General features: G+C 48.1%; 1 protein-coding gene across 2 annotated transcripts in view; it reads right to left on the reverse strand.

The window, feature by feature from the left end:
* ARHGEF1 (Rho guanine nucleotide exchange factor 1) overlaps positions 1–6,250 on the reverse strand; it is a 55,383-nt gene extending 49,133 nt beyond the window's left edge. For both annotated transcript variants that reach the window (XM_063140573.1, XM_063140572.1), the window contains exon 1: positions 6,150–6,250. The gene's annotated coding sequence lies outside the window, so the exon portion shown is untranslated. The remainder of the gene's footprint in view (positions 1–6,149) is intronic.
* Between the last annotated feature and the right edge of the window lie 622 nt (positions 6,251–6,872).

Genomic DNA, 6,872 nt, shown 5'->3' on the forward strand with positions numbered 1-6,872 from the left:
CTGAGAGGGGCACAAGCCTATCAAAATTAGGAACTTTGTGTGTGCTAAAAGGGGGTAGGGGAATGTTGCCTACAGCTGGTCAGTTCCTCTTGTACAAAGCATGTCTCTCCCATGTTTCCTTCATGCCAACATTACTGCCGTATATAGCTGCTCCTCCCTTCCCACGGCGATGGGAGCAGACTCTGGACAGAGCAGCAGAGATGGAGGGCAGCTTAAAGTGGAGTTGAACGCTTTTGCACATTAGTGATAACACGATGCACAACCTCCCCACAACAGGAACCTCCACCCAACCCAGCTCCATTCCACCCTTCTGCATTACTCTCTGACCTTCTCTTCATTACCATTCCATCCTAGTTTGCTTGTTTTTAAAGCGCATTTTCCCTGAAAAAGGACATGGAGAACCAAGCTATTGGGATCATAACTGCTACATATGGCTACTAGTCATAGTGGCTACAAGAAAGGATGTAAAATTTCTGGCAATTTTGAAGCCATGTGGGAAAGAACTGTTTCCCTCCACTTTTTTTCAGGGGGGGATGGAAATTTTTGGGGAAATTTAAAAATAAGCAATACTTAGTTTTGGGATGGAAATAAGGAACCACCATGCTGGGAATATTACAGAGAAGATTATTGGGGGGGGGGGATCTTCTCCATGGCTTCAATATTTCCAAACATTTTACATCTCTAGTCTTTCTATAAAAGTGTTCTTATTACAGAGTTTTTAGAAATAATCTTGGGGGGAGTAAAAGTTGTGCAACAATATATAAGCACAATGTCCTAAACAATAAAAGAAAATATTTCATAATCTAAAGCCTTTCCAATTTTGAGGGGCAAAGCAAAAACAGTCTTTGAGGGATGGGAAAGTTTCCCCCTCTGTATTTTTCCATTTCCCCCCCCAGAAAAAAAATATCAGTCAGAATCAAATTCAGCATGCCTCTGAGTACCTATTATTGTTGTTGTTGTTATTATTATTAACATTTATATACTGCCCCATAGACAAAGCTCTCAGGACGGTTTACAAAGATTAAAACACAACATTAAAAACAAATCTATAAAATGTAAAAACCATAAAAAGCTTAAAAACAGATTACTGGAAAACACAAGTAGGAGTGTGCTATTGATTGCATGTGAGGTGTAGTGGCTAAAGTGTTGGCGAGCCAGTGTGGTGTAGTGGCTAAATTGTTGGACTGGGAGTCGGGAGATCTGGGTTCTAGTCCCCACTCAGCCATGGAAACCCACTGGGTGACTTTGGGCCAGTCAGACTCTCAGGGTTGCTGTTGTGAGGATAAAATGGAAAGGAGGAGGAGGAGGATTATGTGTGCTGCCTTGGGTTCTTTGGAGGAAAAAAGGCGGGACATAAATGCAATAATAAATAAAATAAATAAATGTGCTGCTGGTGTGCTGGTTGATCGCTATGGAACACAGGATGCTGTATTAGGTAGGGATCAAGCAGGGATCATCTTATAACATTTAAGGATTGCCTCTGTTCCTCTCCAAGCACTGCTCAGCATTTGAGGCTCTGCTTTGGATTGCCCTACCAGTTGAAGTACTGCATCGAGCAGGGGCAGAGCCTTCTCAGCGGTGGCGCCACTAACTCTGTAGAATTGCTCTCCTTAGGAAGGCCTGCCTGGCCCAAACACTAAACATTTTTTAGACAACAACTAAGAAACTGGCTTTTCTGAGAGGCCTTTGGCCTGAGTTGTTCTGATTGCATTGAGTCTGTTTTCCTCACACCAACCTCTTTTTGAGACACGATTGCTTTGTCCGGATTATATAGTTCCTTACTTTTGCAGTTTTAGTTTTTATTGTTTTTATATTGTTGTTTTGGTATAGTCATAATTTTATTGTTGTAAGCCGCTCTGGTTTCTTGTTTTTAAGAGTAAGAAAACAACCCAATAACCATACAATAAACAATAAGTAGAAACAACTCTGGGGTCACTTCCTGCCGTCTTCTAAGCATGTGGAAGCCACATGAAAAACTATCAGCGTTGTTTTCCAGCTCCTTTAGTCTGTAAAGCACATCTACAGCCACCCAAAGAAAGTCAGTTTTGGAGCTGACTACACCCCAAGTGTTCAAAAAACAACTTTGGCTGGTTTGTGCCTCATTTGTAACCTTGCATATAAGGGCAGAACGAAACAGGCAGAGAGCTAACACAAGCACAGCAATTTCCTGATGCAACCACATGGCCCTTGTGATTAGCTCTCACTTGAACGTGCAACTTTATCCGGCTTCCCTTTGTTGTCGCCTTAAACTGTCAAAATCTAAACTTTAAGCTCCTTGGGGCAGAGACCTATCTTTTCTCAGCCTGGGCTGCTCTGGAAAGCACCATGCACCAATAATAATAATAACAACAACAAACACATCTGGAGGGTATCAGGTTGGGGAAAGGCTGCTTTATGGTACAATCCTATGCATGCTAAGGCAAACAAAAAAAGTCCTACAAAAAGTCCTAGCATTCACCACCTAGGATTGCTGGCTGGGACATGCTGACAACTGTAGGGCTTTTATTTTGTCTAAATATGCAGAAAATTGCATCCTTAGAGTGACCAAGATGGGCCAACGCAGATCTGAGAGGACTGGGTGGCGTCATCCAGGGCAGAGTAGATTTAAGTGGACATTTTAACTTTCTCCTATTGAAGTGAATGATTCCCTTAAAAAATGAATGGCAAAGAAATAAAACTAAGGGAATACTGTTGTGGTAAAGGAAAAACCTGCCCCTCAGGTGAGATTTTTTTGGAGGGGGAGGGGAAATACTGTGTGCGTACATGAAGCACAGTGCCTCCTCCCCTTATCTCCTCCCATGCCCGGCTCCTTGCAAATAGAAACCTTTCCTCTTTGCACACCCACCCATCACAAGGCATTTTGGTAGTAAATAAAAGCAGTTTATTATTTTTAGCAATGACTTTGGGGACTGTTCTCCCAGGCCCTGCAGATTCTGCCCTCTCCCCCCATAAATAGACTAAAGGTATCCATGGGGAACTGATTGTATGTGGATTGCTGTTATTTACCAGGGGAGGGGAAATCCAATTCACGCATGCTATTTGCCACAGGCAATTCAGTCCCTGCAGTGAAAGCAGCACAGATTGAATTGCAGCAGCCCCCTTTAATTGGGGTGTAGAGGAGAGGCAAGGAGGCAATAGACAGGACACAGAGGGCTTTGGGGAGTTTACTGAGAGCTCACCAGGGCCCAACGCCTTCCCCCAAATGGCCGGGCCCCTGGCATGCACTCTGGAGTTGACCTCAGGGCTCAAGATGCTCCCTCAGCCTCCCTGGACAGAAAAAATGTCTGGCATGCAAAAGCTCATCCCAGGGCAGCTGGAGTGATGAGAGAAGGGGAGGTGGAGGTGGTGAGGGGGGGTGGGGCAGGGTGAACGGAGGGAGGGAGGGAGAAAATGGCCTGTAGAGGGCAGCAGTTCCCAATTCGGATTCAGGGAAGGCTAGCAGTCACACCTCAATGGCAATACGCCATGGCCTCATTGGAGTTTGGAGACGGTATATTTTGGGCACCTTCAAAGAGTTTCTCAATTCTTATGTTATTTTTCCTCTCCTACTTCCAGGTCATGGGATATAGGGATGTGGATAGAAGGCTTGCCCACAGGTAAGATCCTTGGTGATGAACAGGCTACAGTGTGGATCAATGCAGGGACGGCCCAAGACATTTTTCTGCCTGAGGCAAAGAATAAGATGTTCCCCCCTCCAGTACCATAAAAAAGCTGACTTTACTAGTAGGTGAATCTTCTTTGACACTAGCTATGGCACAGCTTCCTCCACTGCACCTGAAGGCAGCAGGTCATCTTGGGGGGGGGGGGCAAGCTAGACTGTGTCTCTCTCATCTTGCTGCCACCTATCAGCACCTGCCGCCTGAGGCAACTGCCTCACTCAGCCCCTGGTGCAGCCCTACCTCACCTGGCCCCCTCCAGATGTGTTGGATCGACACATCTGGAGGGGACCAGGTTAGGGAAGGGGTGGATTAATAGAGTACAGGCACAAATAGAAACTTTTGTCATCTGGGAGGTGCCGTTTCAATTCTGAATCCAGGACAATGTAATAGCGGGAAATAAGCACTGTAAATAGTGGGGATGTTTGCACACTTAGACACACGTGCACACACACTCACACACATTTACTTCATGTTTTTTCAAAAAATCAGCAGCTTAGTTCTCTTCCCAAAATCCTGCCCAACTGACACCCCTCCAGCATGATATAAACATTCACCATCAGCCTGGGGTAGACAAGAGAGCAAGGTATGCTCTACCACAGCAGTGGGGGGGGGGGGAAACTTGTGGAATTCCAACTCCCTTCACCCCCAGCCAGCATTGCTGGTGTTCAGGGATGATGGGAACTGTAATCCACCAACATCTGGAGCAGCCCACCCCAACGTGATGCCCTCTGTTTTGGATAACAACTCCCAGGGTTGCTGACCATTAGGCATACTGTCTGGGGCTGATGGGAGCAGAAGTCCAAAATATCCGGAGCACACCAGATGGGGAAAGGCTTCCCACACACACATACACCACCCTGGTTCTACTCTCTTTCTCGAAATTGAGTCGTATCGACACTACCAGAATCCCACCACAGGCAACTTCAAAACGACCAGTTGCATTGTAAAAAGTTTCTCCTATTTTAAAATGCAAGCAAGTTCGCTTTCCCAATCCCCACCCAGAAAAAAAAATCTACATAGACAACAAACATATTAACGTCTCATAGGCCAAAAATCAGCCACGGTCTGGAAAGATCCCTAAACACACACACATCCCAGACTCCACACATGCTGTGCACCCTAACTAACCACAGTCCAGGTACGTGTCCCATACAAAACTCTCTCATTCCCCTCACATCCAGCCTTCTGCTCCTCACAATAACACAGGTGTCCTCAGTATGAGTCCTCTAATGAGTGCACACCTGAAAAGCTCAGAGATTTAATTAATTTACAAATGGGAGGGGGAGGGCACAATTTTGGCCACTTTTAGCCTCAGCTAAATGCAAAGTTTATTTAACCCCACCCCCAAGCCATAGCACCGCCTGGGCACCATGGCCTTGCAGCCATGGCCTTCATTCTTCCATCTCTTTCAAACCTAGAACCCATCCCTTCCTGCAACTTTTTGTTTTAGAGGCTATCAAACACAGCTGCCCGGAGCCCTGCTACCAATATGCCCCCATCTTTAAAAACACAAACAAACCAAAAAAAACCCTTCCTTTCTTGATCTTTCAAGGCCTTTGCATCAGCAAACCCCATGTCGAAAAGAAAAACGAACTTTTTACCCCAGTAGGTCAGCCCAAACCTTTTTGTCAAAATCCAGTCCCGGGAATAACCACAACAAAAGAGTCTTATGGCACTTCAAAGATGGGATTCCCCCCCCCCCGGAACAAGCTTCCTTTATCTTTAAGGTACCACAAAACCAGCCTTCCCTAACCTGGAACCCTCTAGATATACTGGATGGCAAGTCCCAGCATCCCCCAGCTGATATCCTCTGGCAAGGCTGCAGAACGCATCTACACCCCTCAATACCGACTTGCAAAAATATACATATTCAGGTTTCCCTGTCTCCTGCAGTACTGGAGTTTGTGGGAACGGGGTCTACGCTTCCTCCGTGCAGAAGGAAATGCACTTGGCGCATGTTCAGATGCCCCCTCCTTTTATTCATATTACCCAGGGCTGAAGTACAGCACTGGAAAAACGCGTTCCGAGACATTAAACCTGTTCCTTTGACCACCGAAGAATGACAGCGACCCGCCCTGAAGCCAACGCGGTTTTTAAAAGGCGGCACTCCACTTACTCGCGAGTAAGCGCGGTTCCGAAGCTCACTCCCGAGTAAAACCGCGCAGGGCTGAGCAGTACAAAGCAGCCCTCCCAGTCCCAAACAACGACGGCTTGAGAGCAATCCGGAGTCGCCGAACTTCGGTTCTCCCCCCCTCCACCCTCTTCTCTTTTGGGAAAGCGCCCGCCGCAGCCAGCAAACACGCAACTCAGTGGAAACAATGCCCGGCTCTCTCGCTCTCGCTCTCTCCAACGCGAGGCCGTTTCGAACAGGAAATGTCCACTTTTCGGTGTACAACAGCCCCCGCTCTCACCGCCCCCTCGGCTTCGATTCGATTCGAAGCCGTGCAGGCGCGGCGCGAGTCTGGGTGGGGGCCGCGCGGACGGGCTCACCTGAACCGAACTTGAGTTTGGCTCCCACCTCCCGATGCAGGGCCCTGGGACGCCGCTGGCGGGGGTTTCCTGTTGCAGACGGAGGGCGGCTTTCGGGGCGGGGGGTGGCAGGAAGCCGCTTGCATTTTCCGGATCCCTCCCAGCCGTCTCCTCCTCCTCCTGCGAGCCCCTCCTCTTCGGCCGCCCTCTTGCAGGGCGTCCTATATCGCTCGCTTTGCGTAAGGATGCCATCTACAGCCTGCAGGTAGGTAGGCAGGCGCCGAGGGTGGAGGGGAGGGATGCACGTCTGAACGCACCGAGTGGGGGGAATCGAAGGCGACCCGAAGCTAGTATGTCTCCCCGCGGAAGCGATTGGTTCGTTCTCACCCGTTTCTCGGGGCGGGTAAGAAAGGGGAACTTCATAACAGTAAGGCGCAACAAGCCGCCGCCGCCAGAAATTTACTCACGAGTAAGCCCCTTAAGAGAATGGACTCCCAGGTAAGTGCGCCTATCAGCGGCACAGCGTATTCCTAAGGGCATTTTGTTTATTCCGAAAGCAAAGTCAGTTCATTTCTTGGAGCTGGCAAGGTCGCCCTGTGCATGTCTACTCAGAAGTAAACCTCGCTGAGTTCAGAGGTCTGGCTCCCAGAGAAGGGAGTATAGGATTGCATTGCAGTCAATGGCAATTACTCCTGAGTAGACAAGCGGGGATAGGTTTGCACTGTTACCCCTAGGAAACCTCTA

The sequence above is a fragment of the Elgaria multicarinata genome, chromosome 13 (genome assembly GCF_023053635.1).
Source record: "Elgaria multicarinata webbii isolate HBS135686 ecotype San Diego chromosome 13, rElgMul1.1.pri, whole genome shotgun sequence".
Lineage (NCBI taxonomy): Eukaryota > Metazoa > Chordata > Lepidosauria > Squamata > Anguidae > Elgaria > Elgaria multicarinata.